The sequence below is a fragment of the Botryllus schlosseri genome, chromosome 4 (assembly GCF_051294905.1).
Source record: "Botryllus schlosseri isolate E-star chromosome 4, Bs_hap1, whole genome shotgun sequence".
NCBI classification, from domain to species: Eukaryota; Metazoa; Chordata; class Ascidiacea; order Stolidobranchia; family Styelidae; genus Botryllus; species Botryllus schlosseri.
The window spans coordinates 13438703-13459423 of NC_137239.1; the positions used below are offsets into that span (position 1 = coordinate 13438703).

The following is a 20721-nucleotide window of genomic DNA, read 5'->3' on the forward strand; positions in this document are numbered from 1 at the left end:
GACCTTTAGGGTGCTTTACTTTAGGGCGTTGGTTTTTAAACTATTTTGAACACGCCCCCTTGATGATAGTTAGCAATTACGCGCCCCCTTATTGTCATATTATAAAATAATAAAAGGAGCAACCAGAATGTTTGCAATGAGAACGCATAGTGTGATGCCATGGAAGGTTATCAGTAGGGTTGGGCACAATGATTCGAGTACTCGAATCTGAATCGAGTATTAATTTTAATTATTCGAGTCGAGTAGCAAAATACGATTTTTTCGAGTACTGAAATTATACTCTCCTCGTCACTGAAAGCTAATTTATCAACGATAATTATAGTTTCGATACTAATTTTCACTGTTGAAGCCTCGGAGCCTTGATTGGCCGTATCGTAGCATACGAAACATATAGTACAAAGCTACGAACGTTACTAGAAATAACCCATTTCCGAAGTCATGATCATCCTATAACTTTGTCACCAAGTGCAATGAAATCGGCATGGTCGAAAAAATACCCAAATCCCTTAAATATGATGGATAACAGGAATTATAGTCTTTGTGGTCGCATAAAGGGTACATATTTGAAATTCGACATATTACATTATGTTGTGACGTCATAATGGGTGATACTCGATTACTCGACTCGACTCGAAGCATTTTACGGGATTCAGAATCGAATCACTCAGGTACTCGATTTTGCCCAGCCCTAGTTATCAGTGTTGAGAGAATTCTCAAATATAAAATCTGGACTATACACATAGCATTAATTATGAGATGGAAGCAATTCGCGCATAGCGCGAAAAAACTTTCATTCGAATATTTTGTCGTATGTTTTTGGTGCGATTTTGGTGTCTAATCCCAAGTATTTCTTGACTTGGGCTTGGTTTAAATGTACCTGACCATAAGAGAAATCAAAAACCAATGGCGCGGACTGCGCGTCATTTAAACCTGGCACTTCAACCCTTACGAGGTGGGGCCATATTTTGCAGAATTGACCTTCACTTTTCAAATTCTCACCGTGACCCCACCAGGTCTTGAATCTGGGCCGTTCCAGTTTAAAAGTGGGCGGAGTATAACCCTCTACCGATTCCACCCTTGATCGACACCCCATGACATGTCTTAGATTTTTTAATAAGTTTAAATAAACAAGCTTTCCCCCCAAATAAATCTCTCTCTCTCTCAATTTTCAAGGCTGACCCCCAGGATGGCGTCAGAGAGAGGAATGTGATGCTTCAGTGCGTAGCCACTGTTGCCTGGTTTCAAACAAGCCGTCAACCATGGTTGTAAACCGCGCGGTTCGTCAGATATCGAAAAATAGAAAATACATAAAATTTACAAATGGGCGTGGTCAGTGAGTGGTCATCAAGGTCAAGTTCATGATCAAGACTCAATCGGCCCCTACAGTCCGGTTTATGGCATAAAACAACGCGATATGCTTTCTTTTGTCATATCCAACCATTTGCAGGCATAGTAAACCTGTTTATGACTCATATGCCGACTGAATTTGCATTTGAACTTGACCTAGAACTTGAAAATCACTGAAGCGTGACCAAAATTCACAAATCCCCCTCAGACAACTCTCCAGAAAACGTTTTGATGTTTGAAACGGTGAAAATTTACACAGAAAACCGTACGTGTCGACTTCTGATGTTCTGGCAGATTTTCCGACAATATTTCCCACTCGGAAAATATCCGGAAGTTTTAGGTGATAACCATATTTTATTTTATTTTTAATTTTTTGTTTATTTTTATAAACTAAAATTTTTGAGTAAGGTACCAAATACATCGGAAAAGTCTCAGCTTTTCAAAAAACGTAGTACCCGATGTCTAGGGCGTGTCGACATGGAGAAATCGGTGTCGGAGACATGCTATATCAAATATGATACGCCCACCTCCTAAGGGTTAACGGGACAAGCAGACTTCTTTTCTGGTCGCAGGTGTTTGGCAAGAAACTCCTTCAGTTGATCACTTTAGGGCTGCCATAAAATGTGTTTCTTTAGAGTGACATTTCACAAAATGTGTTCTGATTGAGTATACACGGAGGGGCTACTTCTACGTGTTAAGCCACTTCGATTTAAATCATTCTTTCTTAGATTCCATAGGCATATTACACATGACTCATGACATGAACTTATAAGCAAATATCCAAAATATCTTAAGCACCAGATAACACTTATACACACATTCATCAGCTAATCCTAATTCAGATACATCTTCTGATAGGCGCAAGGTCCGGTATCAGTCACAATCGAGCATCGGTGTATGGATACTGCACAGTACGACGTTACGATTACATTCAAAATCGCAAGATAGTGAGGATTATTGCCGTTATTGAAACTTGTAATTTTCAACGTAGATTAAACTTTCATTACAAGTTTTATGATATTTATTTCTCTCAGGCGACTTCGCGCCCTCCTACAGATGCTTTCACGCCCCCAGCTTGAGAACCACTAGATTAGACATTCAGAGCACTGGGTAGGGTTTCCCCTCCTTACCAAGAATAGAAAACACTCAATCAATAGAAGTCCGCCAGTCTCTGCGCTGAGACTCGGAAATATTAACTAGCTAGATCAGTGGTTCTTAACCTTGCCTCCAGCGCCCCCCAAGGGGCGCTGGCGATTTTTAAGGGGCGGGAACGCTCAGGCGGCGATATGGGTGGCGCTGGGCTCAGGGGGGCGGTATGGGGGGGGGGGCGCTGGTAAAATATGGCTTCGCAGTAGATGATGTGGTGGTAGGACATATCCCTAATGAGTATTCAGAGTAAATTAACACCGAAAACTTCGTTATATGTAGCCTACAAAAGACATATAGGTTCAATTGTCCATGGTCGCCTAAATGACTGGCACCGAATGTTCCTGCTTTGGCAATCTGAACCTCAGAAGATGAATACGATCTGGCAGGGAAAAATTATATGCAAGTGGAGAAATACCACTCTGAAATCGGGTACGTCTTTTAGTTTAGTACGAATGGGCGACAGGGATATCTAAAACTAGATATTCCTGTTGGGCGATATCCCTGTTGGGCGATTCTATATTTTTTGATATAGCAGACAGGAGGTCACGAAATAACATCATGCAACGAAGTCATACTAACGGGTTCGCCCGCCCGAATATGTTTCATTATCAGTTACGGGCCCTACAGTTTCCGAGACACCTCACAATGTTCGCTCTAAGTTTTGATGAGTCTGCGCACTGCGCTGACCCTTGGACAACAGTGCGTAACGACTAAAAAAAGGTCATAACTTCGGATTTGTTGTGCGCAACGTAGATTTTCTGTGCGCAGAGACCGTGTAAGCACTGCGCACGGGCGCAGCTTAGAGGGAACATTGCACCTCACTCAGTTCTACCGGTAAATCTGGTAACGTGAGCAGAGAGGACAAGAAATTGATGGCAATATATATGCAATTCCCGATCTTACTGACCGATTTTATTATGAAATATCGAAAGTTTCCGCGCTTCGCACTGGCTCGCTAAACAGTACAGCTGATTCCTGGCAAAAGCAAACGACGTGATGGAGGGCGGTCGGTTCATCACCCTATGGGTTACCAAGACCCAATTTTTTTCGGGGAGCCTGACGAAGTGCCGTTTCGTTTCTGCCAACGGGTATACGCCCGAAGATGTGTAATTATCATTGAGGGGTCCTACCTTTTCAATCACACACCCCTCAGCTTTACCGGTAAATCTGTTTACGCGAGCAGAGAGAGGATAAAAATTGACCTCAATATACATGCAATTCCCGATCATATCGACCAATTCAATCATTAATTAGTGATTTTTTTCGCGCCTCGCGCGTCTAGGTGAGAATAGCTGCCTCATTAAATGGACACCCGATGTAGATGGCTAGTTTCAGCAAATAGCGGATGGCCGAAGGGGGGTCTTGGGGCGAAGCCCCCCGGAAGTTTGGTTTATCACCCGATTGGGGGCCCAAGACCAACGGTTTTTTTAGGGGGCTGGGGGCTGACGAAGTGCTGTTACGGCCCTGGTAACGAATTAATTGTACCTACGGCACGCCCAAATATGTTTAATTATTAATTACGTGCCCTTTATTTTCCGATACAACAGCTCACTTAGCGCTACTGGTAAATGTGATTATGTGGGCTGAGAGGATAAAAAGTTTATAGCGACTTATATATGTAATTACCACTTATTCATTCATGCATCATAGAAAATTTTGGTACCTAGGGCGACCAGGCCACACAAACTTTGCTGACCATCGAAATCACGCTACGGGGTTCTTGGGGGAAAAGCCTTCAGAAGTTTGGTTTATCACGCTATGGGTGGGCAAGGCAATCCTTTTTAGGGGGGTTGACGAAGTGCTGTTACGGCCCTCCCTCTAACTCATTGTCTTTATTACATTCCTTACAACATGAGGTTGGGGGGCGCTGGAGCACGATAATTTTGGAAAGGGTGCGCTGGAGGAAAAAAAGATTAAGAACCACTGAGCTAGATCATCGAGAAGCCTTCGCGTGGGCGAAAGCGACCAGGGCTTCGATCAAAAACTGGATTCGCATGTTTCTTAGGCTCGACTGAGCCATGTTCAACTGCTGCTCTGCGACCGCGGACTCATTTGGTTCTCGCGCGCTGCCGGTAGCCCATGGGCACCGCGCTGGTCACCCCCATTCTAAAGCTTTTTCCCATGACATATCATTGATTTGTCCTGCTTCGGGCTTTTGGCTTCAGAATGATTTATTTGTATTTAATATACAGGTATATATATTTGTGATTAACCTACCACACTATACCACCAATGAATAGAAAGAAAACAGTATTAAATCCAACAGATTGCAACTGTTACAGTTCAACAAGCTTGTCTATCAGGGCCATAACATTACTCAAATCACATCAATTGAATTTTGGGAAAGTGTGAGATATTATTTTAACAATAAGTAGGTGACCATAGAAATATCCATCGCGATACAGGGAAACAGATTGACGGCACATCACACAAGTCGGAAGCTTGGAGTGAGCCCTTTCACACTATTGATACGCCACTGCATGAGATACGTTCATATTTTGTGCCGCCTTGGTAACTGCGCTCGTTCACTCAAAATGTATCTTGCATGGTAAGGCGAAGGTACGAAATTACGGTACGATATTTGGTAAAACTGATCTAGTACGGTTTCAAAAGTTCCCTGGTACGAATTACGATGCATTTCATCGACCGGCTGATCGCATCAATCCGGATGGATAGTTTACAAGATCATCCGGTTGCAGTCAGTATTATCTATTTTCGCACAGACGATTGAATGAATAATTTACTTCACATGTGCATCGAACACGCAAAGTCAAAAATTAACAAATGATTTAGAATGCGCGGTCCCGCATGAGAACATTCATCGAACACTTCATCGTCTTCACTTGCGTGTATCTGAGAAGGAAGCAAAATTATAATTAGCGTAATCATCTTTGCGACTGCTGACACTGCCGTATCGGGCCGGGTGGAGTATGAGACATCGTTTCAGGCCAGGGATGATACTCGGATCACCAATATATAGATGTTCGGTCACAGCCCCAATAACGAAATATAGAGATTTACGTAGCATCTAAGCTGCATTGTTTAGGCCAGTGGCTCTTAAAGTTTGCTAACCTGGGGACACTCACGCCAATCCGCATGACCTTCGGGAATTCCAGATCAACGCTCAATTTGTCTCTTTCCCACATAGAAGTCATGTTCCTCACACTATATGGAGGCCCAAGATTAGCGATTTGGGGATCCTGGCCGGTTCAGTCGTGAGTGTCATCGAATTGTTCGGGTTAAAACTCAGGATCGTGACACCAGTTGCTTGGTTGCAGATATAATTATTATGTTTCAGAGGTAGTATTTCCCATGTCAAAAGGAAGGGGTAGCGATTTGACCAATGATGGCAGAGGCGCGCGTGTCATCGCAAATTATTTGCATGAGTTGAGTATGTATTGTCCAGCGGTGGTCAGTAACGAATAACTTCTACTTTTTCGAAGTTATCACATGGATTTTCCCTTCTTGCAGCATATATACAACTTCTCCCTATCGCCCTTCGCCTTAATAACACGCCTTATAGGATGACATTTCCTAAAACATTGCACAGGGGTGAAAAAAAGAACCGCTCTTCCATACCAAAATTATCATTTCATCCTATGATTTGGTCGAACTCTCATGTTGTCAGGGATGTAGCAGCACGAGCCCATTACTCGGCGCCCGACCTTAGCTTCGTTTCCAGCTTTTGACAGGCCATGAGAGCGTATTTATGACTGCTTGTCACAACTAATTCTTTACTCGAGTATATTCAAAGCCAGTCAATTCTACTTCTACTTAAAATAGTTTTAGGGCGATTTCAAAAGAACTACTTCTACAGTCGAATTTGATTAGATTTTTTCTAATTATACCTAAAAAGCTATCCTCTACTACTTTGACCACCTCTATGGTCTTGACCTGGAGGTAAACTGTGAGACCTGCTATGGGAACCCTTGTTGTTCCTGGGAATACTGGTCAAGAGCCACTGGTTTTGACACATCATATTATCTTTTGTCGGGACAACGGGTGGTGGAGCTCACTAGCTAGACAATGTGTTAAAAATTCGATACTCACCATCGTAAGCAGATTCGAAATCATTTTCTTTCATGTCCTGTGAATGCAATACCAAGGTTATTGAAAATCAAATGACGCCGGCCCTAAAATGCTCTAATGCAGTGGCCACCATAGAGCTCCCTGGGGACGTTCGCGAGCGTGAAGGGGGCTCTGGCCACCAAACATACTATTGGGAGCTGGCTATGAAATTGGGCGGTAGGGGGATCTGAGGGCAAATGGGGGCGGTGTAGGTTTAGAAGACAGCTGCTGCGTAGTGTTGAAAATATGGATGAATAAAACAACTCCATATGCAGTAGAATGGAACCTTGATTCACTCAATATGGTGGTCCGTCCATTCAATCAGCTGTACCAGAAAAATTAATTGTTATTTGACAATGTTGATTGTGTCCATCAATGGACTAATTTAGCAGTCGGCAGAATCCCTAGAAAGCGTGGTTCATCGTGTGCTGTTAGAACCAATGTTCCCTCTAATTTTGAACGAGTCCGCGCACACTGACAAACTCACTGCGCAGACCCTTGGACAACAGTGCGTAACGACTAAAAAAAAAGGTCATCACATCGGATTTTTTGTGCGCCACTTAAATTTTCTGTACGCAGAGACCGTGTCAGCACTGCGCATTTGCGCACGTGCGCAGCTTATTGGGAACATTGCTGGTACCATATTTGTTGTCCGGGGGCGGTAGCTCAAAAAAGTTAGGGAAACACTGCTCCTAATACCAGCCACACGCCTGTACCAACCTACTTGCTTCGAAACTTGATGCAATAGTCTACTTACCGGAGACCTGTCCTCGATTGGTTCACCCTCGTGTTCATCTCCGTGGTGGCGGCGCCGTGTCGCAAAAACAGAGCGCCGGCGACGTATAACAAACTCTTGGCGGCGGCGTCTATGAATGTCGTGAATGCTACGACGACGATTATGATGATGATGATGATGATGATGAAAGTTATAATATGCATTCGCTTGCAATACAAGTCCGACTACGACAAGCAAGCCCAGCACAATTTTGACATCCATGATTTGGAAATTAGAATACGGACGCAGTAATCTATCCTAACCCTTCGACCGTTGATCGGTGACGTTGAATGAATATTCTCAGCGAATATCGCTGCCTTATATACTTGTCCGGTATCACAATACCTTACCGAATACGTCCTGTGTAATTTAAGAATAACAACACACGAATGACGCCGATACAACGCAAGGTGTACATTGCATCCGGATCAATATAGGAGGGGGACTGAGATTTCTGATAGAGTTTATCTTAAGCAATTTTTTGATATTGTTGATAGTGAATAATTTCCAAGTAAAGTGTGGGTAGGTAAATCCGATGTAACTGCAGTTATCGGATTAGCGAAGGGCGTGATAATATAGATCTAAGCCGGGGCCACCAACTCGAAACGGCCGCTTTTCAAATTTTGTAGAGGCCGCGGGCCGCATGAACTCAATATCGAAATAAAGGAGGCCACACAGTTTAGCAATCAAAGGTTCAAAACATCATAAGTAAAGCGCTGTTGTTTCTAACATGGGCGACGGGCACAGCCATGGTTACCACAATAAATAATATTTTAATAACCATAATAAATACCATTTCAATAAAGAAATACAAAGATGGCAAAAAAATCACTTTCACGATCGTGACTTTCATTCCATTTTGAACTCTGAGCCGCGCACGATACCCGACAACACATTTTAACGGCTAAAGAGTCGATATTGGGGTTAGCTATATAGACAGGGTACTCGCTGGAAAGCTATTTCTCATCGTAAAGGTTGATCTTGCGGGGTAACCCCAAGTCGTTATCTAAGCGCCTCGGTCTTGGCCGTGTCTGGACCATTGCCATCATATCAGTTAATTCTAATCCTGGAATGCTATTACCATCGCCGAAGCCGTATCAGCGAGTGAGGAATAGCGATGTTGGGCACAGGCAACAACAACATTATTTAAAAACTGAAATCAATTTCAGAATTAGAACATTCTTTACCAAGCGTTTTTTCTAAATCAAAAATCACGCCGCGGGTCGCAATATATGACTTCGTGGGCCACATGTGGCCCGCGGCCAGCATGTTGGTAACCTCTGATGATCCAAGCGTACAAGAGTCATCTAGATTTCAGAAACACATTATAGTCGTGAATAGGGCTGGGCAAAATCGAGTACCTGAGTGATACGATTCTGAATCACGTAGTATGCTTTGAGTCTATTCGAGTTATCGAGTATCACCGATTATGACGTCATAACAGAATGTAATATGTCGAAGTTCGAATATGTACCTTTTATGCGATCGCAAGGAATATAATGCCTGTTTTCCAACACATTAAAGATACTTTGGTATTTTTCGACCATACCGATTTCATTGCACTGGTAATGTTGTGAGATGAGCATGATTTCGGAAATGTGCTGTTTCCAATAACGTTCGTAGCTTTGTACTTTATGTTACTTTATGCCAATCAAAGTTTCGAGGCTTCAACAGTGAAAAATTAGTATCGAAACTGTAATTCTTGTTATAAATTAACTTTTAGTGACGAGAAGCGTATAATTTCAGTACTTGAAAAAAATCGTATTTTACTACTCGACTCGAATCATTAAAATTAATACTCGATTCAGATTCGAGTACTCGAATCATTGTGCCCAGCCCTAGTCGTGAACCTCACATCGTACCACTGTCGGGAACAAATCACTACCGTCCAGTCGCAAGTCACATTGAATCATCGCTTATTTTGACTCGGTTCAAGTCGAGCCACTCGGCTTTTGCAGATAAGTCGAGTCAAATCAAGTCACTTGATATATGGAAGAGACAAAGACAAGCCAAGTCCTATTGAATTTTCGAAGTACGATCATGATACAAGTAATATATTCGTCTATTATAACTGTTAATAACCTCAAGACTAGATGGACTTGGAACAAATAGAAATTCTCGAGCAGACCTCGGTCCAATTCGTACTCACAGCTGAACCCGGTGTTGCAGCGGTGACCCGTTCCACTACACGCTATATCTCGTCACATTGCGTGACTTGTGTCAATAAATGCAATATCCACGAATATCGATTATAAGCTTGCTTGCGTGGTGCAGCGAATCATAACCTACCAAATGCAAACAAGTCGCTTAAAATAACAAATAATACTCGGTATCTTTAAAAAAGAGGAAGTGGGATGATGCTTGCCTAATGCATACATCATATGAGTTTCAAAGAGGTAGTACTAACCAGTGATGAGCGGATAGTGCTTTTCGACACTCCCAATCCCTCCGACAACTTTAGTGTCTGAGGAAAACTCCCTCCGACTCCGAAGAGCTCAATCCCAGACTCCGAGATACTCCGATGAATCTCGTCAAGTATCCGAAACAGTGGAAAGCATGGTACATGGTACAACATGGTACATGTGATAATATGGTTGGCCTCATAGTATTGTTCACTCTCCAGTCCCCAATTGCAGTGCAGATGGCTGAATTTTATGCACTTGGCTATCATTTTTGCATGTTGCCCGTCATATTACAACTTTACAAGGTGTCAACTGTCTGTGTTTTGATTTGTAATCATAATCAATAGTGTATTCTGGTCAGAGCTATCCAAATATATCGGATACAAAAGTTACAATACTCCGAAATTATCCAAAAAAATATCTGTAGTAAACTCCGACTCCGCTCCGAGTGTCACAAAATCGACAAAACTCCGCTCCGAATCCACTCCGACTCCGCTCCGATGCTCATCACTGGTACTAACTTGATAGCATGTTGAATGGTGTGCCGACAGAAGCTTAATCTGGTCATACGACTTGATTTCGCCTCTGTCCTTAGTTTTTTTTTTGAAGAAGTGATATCCTGTCTCCTTAGCATATAGGAGTGGGAAAGACGATATGACTGGAGGTATCCTAACTGCGTGTATAGTGTCAAAATGCTAATCCACGCACTAGATCAATTATTATTGATCACTATGTATTACGCGAAATGGGACAGAGGATCAAATACGTGATTTCGTTGCACATGTCGATATGACGAGCACGCGCCAAGAAATTCCATCTCATCGTTGCTATGAATCGGATGAGAAAGTACTCGTTCTTTCGTGATAGTTTTTTAATCGGGCTGCGAAATGGGACAGTGTATGCAACTATGCACGCGAATTGGAATTCATTACTGCGCATGATCGCCATTCACTCCGGTAAGGATTTGCGAGCGTAAATAGTGGATGGCAGAAGACTAGCACAAAACGCCGTAACACACAGCAAACAATTGCCGCGGTGCGAGCTACTCAATGTGATGTCAGAACCACATCGTATTTTACGTTGGAGGCAAATTACTGATTTGATACGCGATTTCCAATTTAACGCGAAACAGTAACTTTATATTGTTAATTTGTTCACTGAAAGCTTTTCGACTGACCCTCATCAGTAGCGAACGTCAGTGAATTTTTCGTCAATCATCTGTTTCGTGTATTCATTCTTGATGTCTGCTTGATACTCTAGTATTCCTAGATTATCGCACACTGTGACTTGTAAATTTGCGTAGTTCAATATCCGTTACGGGCACGGCGCTATGTGCATGGCATAGTGTTTAATTGGGTAACTCGATTCGATTCAGCGGGAAAATATGTGGCGAGATAGCGAGTGGTATAATCCATAGCTATACAACACCAACGGGTTGTCGGTTAGAGTCCAGCCAAGGTCGACTCCAGAATTCCTACCCACGTGTTGGGGTTTATCTATGCTCCTCCTCGCCATCTCATCCGCATAAGACAGGGGCGGGCAACTTCTCCAGTCGGCGGGCCGGATATAGGAAAATTAAGTACTCGGCGGGCCGGATTGCTGAATCAATAAATTATTGACCCATTTTATCCACATATACAAGGAATAAATCGTATTTAATGAATGTATTTTAACGACAGCATTGTCACTTCAAAGCCATTTCTAGCCGATAATGACGAAGACAATGTGGATTTGAGAATAGCATGGTCATACAGGCGCCGCCATGTGTGCTCGTCTCTGATCGATCAACGCACGGCGCAATCGTGGCGAGATGGCGTAGTTGTATAATCCATAGCTACAACACCAATGGGTGTGGGTTCGAGTCCGGCCGAGGTCGACTCCGGAAATACTACCTAAGTGTTGGAGGTTTATCTAGGCGTCACAATACCAAGCTCCAGTAAAATTTAACATTCCAAGCTGATTTTGGGGGGTTCCAGGACCACGATCAGATTACAATTTACATTTTCGCAATCAGTACCGTGGTAGCTTTCGATTTATACCCGTTTTATCAAATTTCGCGCTCGGTAAGCCGGTCAAAAGTTACCCTGAAATTGCCTTTGGCCAAATTAAAAGTGTGACGTAGACCAATAAACATTGGGATTTGCTTGGGTCCACAGTCCACACCATATAGGACACTACGGTGCACTCCCTAATAAAGATTTCAAGGCATTCGATAAGCCCGGTAGCCAAAATTTACCAACATATCAATTCATTATGGTTGAGTAGGTGACGAGATAGCGTCGTTGTTGAACTGTGTGGCCTAATTAATCTCGATATTGAATTTATGTGGCTCGCGTCCTCTATACGAAATTTGAAAAGTGACCCGCGATCAATTTTGAGTTGGCGACCCCTGGCATAAGCGGTGCCTTACAAAAGCCTAGAAGTGTGCCGTGCTACAAGTCGGCGGTTACGGAATCAAAAATAAGAAATAGCAGTCTGGTGTAAACGACCATTGCAGTCGACAAACACCATGATTACCACTGACAACATTAGGGCTGAGTACATCGTAAATGCCGATAATGCAAGTCTTCTCGCTTCGACGAACTTACGCGTTAGCTCCACTCTCGCACGCTGCGCATACACGTATATGAAAACGTACAGTCACTGAAATTTGACATAGCAAGCAAGTATAGTGGGGAATCTCGGCTGACTGGGGGCGCGGACCACATTATCATGTAAGACGGAAAACTGTCCGCGGGCCGTATGTTGCCCGCCCCTGGCATAAGAGGAGTGGGAGTGGGCCGTGTTACAAGTCGGCAGCTACGGAAGCAGAAATATAAGAAATATCGGTCTGGTGTCAATAACCATTTTAGTCGACAAACACCATGAATACCACAAACAAAAAAGACGGAAGAATATTATATTCCGGAAAACTTGATCGACACCGGATGGACTGGCAACGAGCGCACCAATATCGAACGTCAAGCCATTGGCTATTTGGTACAAATCAGAATTCTATTGATCAGGTCATGATATGCGCCCATCTTGCTCTTACTGCATGCAGTTACAGTTGAATAATAACCGCACATTTAAAGATTGAATTCAGCTGTATGGCTCAATGTTAACGATGTTAACGAGTACCCGCACAGTGCCTAGATGTTAAAACGCCGCATCAGAATTTTAACGCTGTACATAGCAATGGCATGGAGTAAAGTGCGTTTTCGTACAACTATCATGTTATCGACAATTGACAGGTATTCATTATGACGACACAAGGCGGCACATACGTCTTCGTTGCTGCATCCGATCTTACTGACGGCTGACTGACTCTGGATTACTAACTAATCTACGGGTAGATTAGTAATCTATATGGACCAGGGGTGGCCAACCTTTTCGGCTAAGCGGCCATATGCTATTGACGAACGTGTGCGCTGTGCCGCGCCAAGCGCGTAAAATTTTCAAGCTTTATAAATGAAGTAGGTCAATGATATTACTATACTTGAGTATATTGCGGGTCTACAGTATTACGCCCACTGGGCTCAGTTTGCAAGGACAGGACCATTCGGCATCTGGACATATCGACATCGAAGTTTTCCGCTAATATGCGGCAATCATTTTGTGACTACATTCCATCGCCGACGCTCTTTCTGCGAGCGCAAACGCGAAAAGACTTTCTCTCGTAATTGCGAATATAGTTAAACTCAATCTGGTCAATTAGACGTTTTTTCTTTCATTTTTAGGAGTTGGTGGGCGGGCTACCAAGCAAGAAGTCGTGTGACAATTAAACACGTGAAACGTGGAAAAAAAATTAATACTATTTTAGTTTCTTGTAATGTACGACGTTTTACTAAAAATGTGACTGGACCCTGGATCTACGAATGCGTCCGAACTGATACTTTAGTCGTCAACATCTGAAGTGTCGCGGTCAGACTAATCGTATTTTTGGTGGGCTCGCAAGTTCCCCGCCTGAACAATTCATTTGCAATAATATAACAGGATTTAGATAATATAGTAGGAAATTACCTCGTGGGCCACTCGAAACTTTCTCACTGGCCCCATATGGCCCCCGGCCCGCGGGTTTGGCGACCCCCTCATATAGACACTCAATCGATAGTTTTCAGAGCCAGAGCCGGAGCTGGAACCGAAGCAGAAGTGCTAATAATGCGGATCCGGAGCTGGAGCCGGAGCTAATGTATGGTAGAAGAAAGCTCTGGAGCCGGAGCTGGACGAATTCAACATTTATGGCTGCCCCAAAGCCCTGATCGTGGGTTCGATCCCCGGCCAGGTTAGACCGAACACCTGATTGGTAACAGTAGTATCCATGTCTTCTCCGCTTGACGCCAATGCATTACTGGAATAGCATGGATGAGTGGTACAAGACTTAAAAATCCTCGCAAGGCTATATCTGCACCTTCCTTGTCCAGCGGCACATGCACATCATGCACACGTGGTATGCATATGCATGATGATGTGTATGGATATGCAGCATCGTCTTTATGTATATCACGAGTCGGTGTAAATGCCGCAAAAATGTCAGGGACAAAAATACATCACGTCATTTCCTCCTCTCGCAGTTTTAGTTCATATTTAGTTCAATTTTCGTACAACCGTTACCGGTATTGTGCAAAAATTTACTCTAAGCTGATAATAAACAGAACAAATATGACTTTTCTAGAAAATAACATCATACTATTTAAGTACAAATTGGCAAGACTAAGTATTCTCCAGCTAATTATGTAGCTATATTTCTTGATATGTGCGGTCGTGTCTTGAAAACCAACGCCGTCAATTCAATATGAATTAGCTGCGATAATCCCTTTTCACAGATAGGGATAATCACGAATGTAATAATAACGCGTAACGCTTCTGACGACATCTTTGTGTATGATCGCAAGTCGCAACCAATGTTCCCACTAAGCCGCGCACGTGCGCAATCGCACAGAAAAGCTAAGTTGCGCACAAAAAATCCGAAGTGAGGACTTTTTTTAGTCGGTACGCACTGCTGTCCAAGAGGCCGCCTAGCCTAGCCGTCGTCGTGGACTGATTACCATAGTACGAGTCCTCGGTTTGACTATTACGAGTTCAGACCTGTGGTTGACACTAAAAGCATGACAAAGTAAGAATATAAGTAAAAAAATAAGAAGAGGTCCTATAAGTATAAGGACAATGCAGTATTACAGTTGTTGTTTCAACATTGGAATCTTATGAAACCCTTAAAAGTAGTCCTTGGAACCTAGTGACTTGACGAACTTCGGGTTAAGAACCTCTGATACAAATCACATAGAATATTTCACATAGATAAATTTGTTTTGGTTATATACTTTCTTAGAAACTTAGTTCCAATGAATTACGAGATGTTATACACTTTGCTGCAATATACCATCCGACGAGGTGTTATTCGGAAATTGCTTGAGAAGTGACGAGTGGGATGGGTAATAGATCTATTTGACGAGGGACTATATAAGGTGGCGATCATCACGATCTTTTTCATTGAGCGTCAAAGATTGCCGCGGCTATTCATCGGTGAATGGTAAATAAATGGTATGCTCAGAGGTGGCCAAAGTGTGAAAATATACGCATTGATGGTATTCAAGGAGAAGTATAAGTAACGCCTTACGTTTCTATTTAAGGCAAGTAGGTATATAGATTACCAAGACATGTCGCACTCAATTCAAGTGGAAGATATAGTTGACGTTCGTAAAAGTACTTGACTAGGTATATTTAAAATTTTGCTAATTGGTGGCATAGTTTTAAAGAATAATCGAAGGTTTCTATAACCAAAATTGAAGCGAGCATCTTCGCGATTAGTACAGAATAGTACTGCGTATGGAGCATTTTTCTTGAATAAATTAAGCTACCGTGATAAAAAGACCCGCAGTTGGTATTAGAATTTCGCACGTACACGTGATGCAAGCTTACAACGCAACAACTTCGTGTTGCTGACCATAATTAATGACCATCTCTTATATATGATCCACAATGTACTATTATGCATAGGGCCTCACACACGCAATAATCCTGACTCGATTCTTGTTCAGAAAATATGCGCATTCAAGTGGTTTTAACCTTGCTGGTTGTCGTCGGCCTCGTTTTGCAATCGAATGCTTGGTTCTCAGTTTATCATAGACGTCGATACAGTTACGTTCGGCGTCGCCGCTCCTTCTGGCGTCGACGCATTTTTGGTGACCAACGAGCAAACGATCCTGAAACCATCGATGATTCCTTTCCTGTACGTAATCGAGTTTAAGTCATCTTCAAAATTGCGCAAAAACAGGCTGAAATTCTGTGTTCTTTCAGGACATGAATGAAAAAGACTTCGACGACGCCTTAGTGCATGGTGAGTTTTGGGTGATAGAGGCTTATCAGGGTGAAATATTATTTGAAGGATTTTCCGTGAATTTAAAACGCTTGGTACTTTCACTAAACACAATAATAGGGTGTTACACAGCAATTCAAATATACTCAAATTCATATCGAGTGTCAACTGCACTGATAGTGATAAGCCGATAGATGTTCAATCAACGGCAAACACCGTTGCAATATACCTTGATACTCCTTGAAGTATGGATTAACCTGTATCACTGTCACCGTGCACTACGAAATAGTTCAAGTAGCGGAAAACAAAGTTATTACTGTTGTGGCGTACGTGTCAATATTTTCTTTGTGCGGTAAAGCATATGCATATTTCACTTTCACAGTCATTCATAGTGTTGTGACTTCATAATGATTAATGCACTAATATTTGAATCCACTCCAACTCGGATAAGTTTGATGGTCGATTTTGCCAACCGTTACGAATGCCTTTGAGGGTCTAGAATTTTAAAAACATACTAAAATAAGATTTGTCGGTATACAATGACCTTTATATGATGCATATATAGAAGCATATGCATTAGTCGATATATCAGGTTTCGTGCCACCCGGTCTGCAACAATAATTACCAGTTCGCATCCGTGGTAAACCCGCTAATAACGGAACCACGCCTCTGGGATTCTCGTATGGTTATATTATAGGATAGAATAATTTCATGGCAGGCTTTGCTGTCGCTCTAGGTATGACACAATGCTAGGATGTCTTTTGCCAGCATATCGATTATGGCATTTCAGTTCTATATAAAGTATAGACATATTTCGTAACTATAGTGCTTGAAAAGTGGACGATTTGTCATCATTACTGATCCGTCGTCGGGCATTCATAACTTTTGAACAGAATCAGGTTTTTAGAATAAGATATCGATGAGATATCCACCCGGGTGGCCGACACGTGTAATTACGTTTTTAGAAATGTAGGTAGGCAAGAGGTGGCCAAAGTCATCATCGTTGGTACTCACATGTAGAAGTAGAAGTAATGTCGTATTCCTACTCAAATACAAGTAGAAGTGACAATTTTGTAGACATACTAAAATTATAGGCACCGTTAAAAAGTTGAAAAACTATAGCTAATAACTTGTAAATGCCTGAGAACAATGTTCCCTCTAAGCTGCGCACGTCTGCAATTGCGCAGTGCTGAGACGGTCTCTGCGCACAGAAAATTTAGGCGGCGCACAAAAAATTCGATGCGATGACCTTTTTTTAGTCGTCACGCACTTTTGTCCAAGGGACCACGCGGTGAGTTGTTGAGTGCGCGCAGACTCGTCAAAAATTAGAGGGAAAATTGCATGAAAAGTACCGAATTAAGAAGTATAAAGTAGTAGATTAGGGGTGGTTTTGCCGACTTTCGTCATTCAATCGTCGGTGCCAGTTTACAAATTTATTAGACACCATATCGTGACTAAAGCAGAATCAGCTGCGTGAACGCACTTTTAAAATCATATTCCTTTACGGTTCTTTAGTGGCAATTTCGTTCGTGGAGTAGTTTGACGTCAAACTGATGAAGTAGTCGTGGAATTAGGCTCCTTGCTAGTGAAAATCTCTGCTATAGCAATATTCAATGTGGTAACGCGTAGGTCAGATATATAGTTGGTGTCCCTTGTTGCGCTATTGAAGATGTTTCTCGGTGAGCAGGCACGCAATTTCTTTACAGCATTAGGCACGACTTGCCTGCTCCACGACGTTACTGACAAATTGCGCATAATATTACGATTAAAATATATTGGACTTCTATTAAACAATTCGAAAATACCAGAGTCAATTTGTCTCAGACAAACTCACTCTCAACTTTTCCGTTCCAACCGCAAACCATGATATCCTCAAATAAATATTTTCATCTTTCTAGCAACATTGTTAGGGCCATCGTCACCAGTTTGCATAATATAGCTGAAACGCCAATGCTCATTGCTAATACCTCATTTTTCCAGATCGAGCGAATGCAGCTGATGACGACTTCGATCAAGAATAAGATGAGTGCATCGAAAACTCCCCATAGAGCCTACTATGATTTAATATTTGGTCTAATTTGAGCACTTATGTGGTAACTCAACGAATAAAACGGTCAGATATCGCAAATGAAGGCTATGTCTGTCTGAGTTATCACGTGAAAGTAGGGCTTGAGTTGGGATTGGAAGGATCATTAGTGAAAATCAGCTAGTCATATTCAATGTGACGGTGACGAGCATGAGGGGTGGGCTTTACGGTTGCAACATCGGCAGGCTAGATTACGATCGCGTTTGGCAATAATTATAGTTCATCTTGTAGAGCTGGGCTTCTCGTTGCCACAAAATGTATAATTGTTACAAAAACTTACTGCGGAAGTAAACCATCATAAAATCCGGTGGTTATAAATTAGGCCAAGTAAGTATGGGATAAGGGGCGACGCGAACGTTTTGGTGACATTCGGGAGCGGTATTTGAAAAAATACTAGCAGTCCACTAACCCAGGAACGTTGTAACTGGGGTAAGGAAATCTACTGGCGTAAGTATGTCGTGCCTTGCGGTATCTATCTATATAAAGTGGGGTGAAGTAGCCTACCTCGTACCTCGCCATCTAAAAGCGCGAGATGAGGTTGTATGAGTGCAGCATATGATAATACTTGTAATGGGCAATCCACGCATTCATGTTTTGTCATCAATATGTCAACAACAGCCTAACTGTATTCCAAATTCATCCGACCAACTATTTATCAAAGTCTGCGTCAAAAGTCATGACATTGATCTCATGCAAGCCATGGTGACAATCGTGTCTAACGGAGCGCTGTGGAAAAGCTTGGGAAATATCAAGGCGGAAAGCCACCAGGTTATAAACGTAGCTGCGAACGGTGCAGGTGTGAATGCGCCTTAGATTCGTGTTACTGTAATCTGTAATATTCCTTAATCAGACTTGATCGACTGACAATCTACTTATTTAATCCCCGCGATCGGAATGGATCTATTTCGGTGGTTCTCAACTGGGGGTCCGCGAAGCCTTTAACGTTACGAAATGGTTGATAACCTAAATGGAATTATTATAAATTAGGATAATCACAAGATAGTTTCGCTTTTTCGCTGGTAAAACTCTATCAATATAATCGTCATCTGAGATAAAATATTCAACTGTAAAGTAATCCTAATTGATAAATTGCCAATAGCCTACTGACCCAAACAAATGTTTTGTTGGGTATAGTGGATAACAAAAAAATTGGAGCAGTAAGTTCAATCATGGTGACTGCGACAGTCAAAAATCCATTTTCTCCTGTGATCTCTATAACCACTATTCCAGAAAAACTTGAAGATGAGCTGCTATAGATAGAAATGAGCAGGCTGGACGCTATATGTTCATTAAAAATATGTTTCTCAATTTTAGTGCCAGATATTTCTTGCGATCATACCCAAAGGGGTCGTCGGAGGAGCAACGCGTTTTTATTGCATTCGCTACCACCTACATTTGTAGAAATGGATTTTCAAGAAACGACTATGTATTCAAGAACGGCGGTTGCAGAATTCGCCTTGAAATGATAACAGTCTATAAAATTTCTGCATACATATTATGATGTTATTTCAAGAAGCCATTTTGTTGCTATTTATCACTTGTCTATAGTTAATATTTGCACGTGACAGATGACGGTTGCACGATATTTGAGCTAAAACCGCGGGTGTCTGTGGGGGTCCGTGACGGCCTAAAATTGGTCCGCGAACACGGAAAGGTTGAGAACCACTTGTCTAATGCATCCCTATCGGCCCATTTTGATATTACTCTCAGTATATATATGCAGCCAATCATTCTATTACAAGGGTTCTCCATCTATTTTTGGCCGTGGCCCATTTTCTGGTTTTACAATATTCTATGGCCCACCTCTTAGCGCAGAGTCATAGTCCTGCTCAATGGTAATCGTCAGCACCAATATGCATATTCCTCTAAAATACGCGAATTTGTTATGGTGTTTCATAATAAAAGGAAAAGACATGAAATCGCGCCAAGCGCGAAGAAAATTTCCCCGTTGAGTAAATATCATGCAAATCCCATTGGGCTTTTAGGGTGCGGCAGTTACGGTTCTGGAGACCCGGATAAGTATTTTGTACATTATGGCCACCCGCGGTACCATGCAGTTCGGTTTATTACAAAATTTTATCAATTCAATACACCACAAAAAGATAGGATGTAAAGGCGATGTAAAGAGGAGGCATGCAAATTGCACACTGCATGACAAGTAAAATAAGATAGTATAGTAAAGTAAAGGAAGTGAAAAAAATTGTGTGGGATGTCAAGGAAGGCGAGATCGATAGTTCACGTCGTGGTCCGCTAATCTTGAGGGCGGACTAGTATTCACTTATAGCAGGGGTCGGCAACCTTTTGCTAGTCACGGGCCAAATTTCGAGTGCACAACATTTTGGCGGGCCGGAATTTTTCTTAATACTATATTTATCGCTCACGTCGGTATATTACTCTACAATGCTACAATCTCAATCATACAAATCACAAAAAGAGCAAAACACATGTAGGCTAATTACACTTCAACAACGCAGGATCAATGTGACACTTGGCGCAGCTTGCTTTGTGAAAGGTTTTCAACTTCTGGTAACAAGTCAGATGAAGCAAGAATCAGACCATATTCTAAATGGGCGTTGGAATACGTGATCTTAGCTTGCTC

At 42.2% G+C, this 20721-nt stretch overlaps 2 long non-coding RNA genes across 2 annotated transcripts; one reads left to right on the forward strand and one right to left on the reverse strand.

Moving 5' to 3' along the window:
* Positions 1-5184: 5184 nt before the first annotated feature.
* On the reverse strand, positions 5185-7646 carry LOC145437064 (uncharacterized). The gene is made up of 3 exons (XR_013914562.1): positions 7322-7646; positions 6547-6583; positions 5185-5349 (listed from the first exon to the last, which is right to left on the reverse strand). It is a non-coding gene; the product is annotated as an uncharacterized LOC145437064 (long non-coding RNA).
* A 7463-nt stretch (positions 7647-15109) lies between these two features.
* Positions 15110-18168, forward strand: LOC145437065 (uncharacterized). Its single transcript, XR_013914563.1, has 4 exons — positions 15110-15250; positions 15759-15949; positions 16018-16057; positions 18017-18168. It is a non-coding gene; the product is annotated as an uncharacterized LOC145437065 (long non-coding RNA).
* The last annotated feature ends 2553 nt before the right edge of the window (positions 18169-20721 follow it).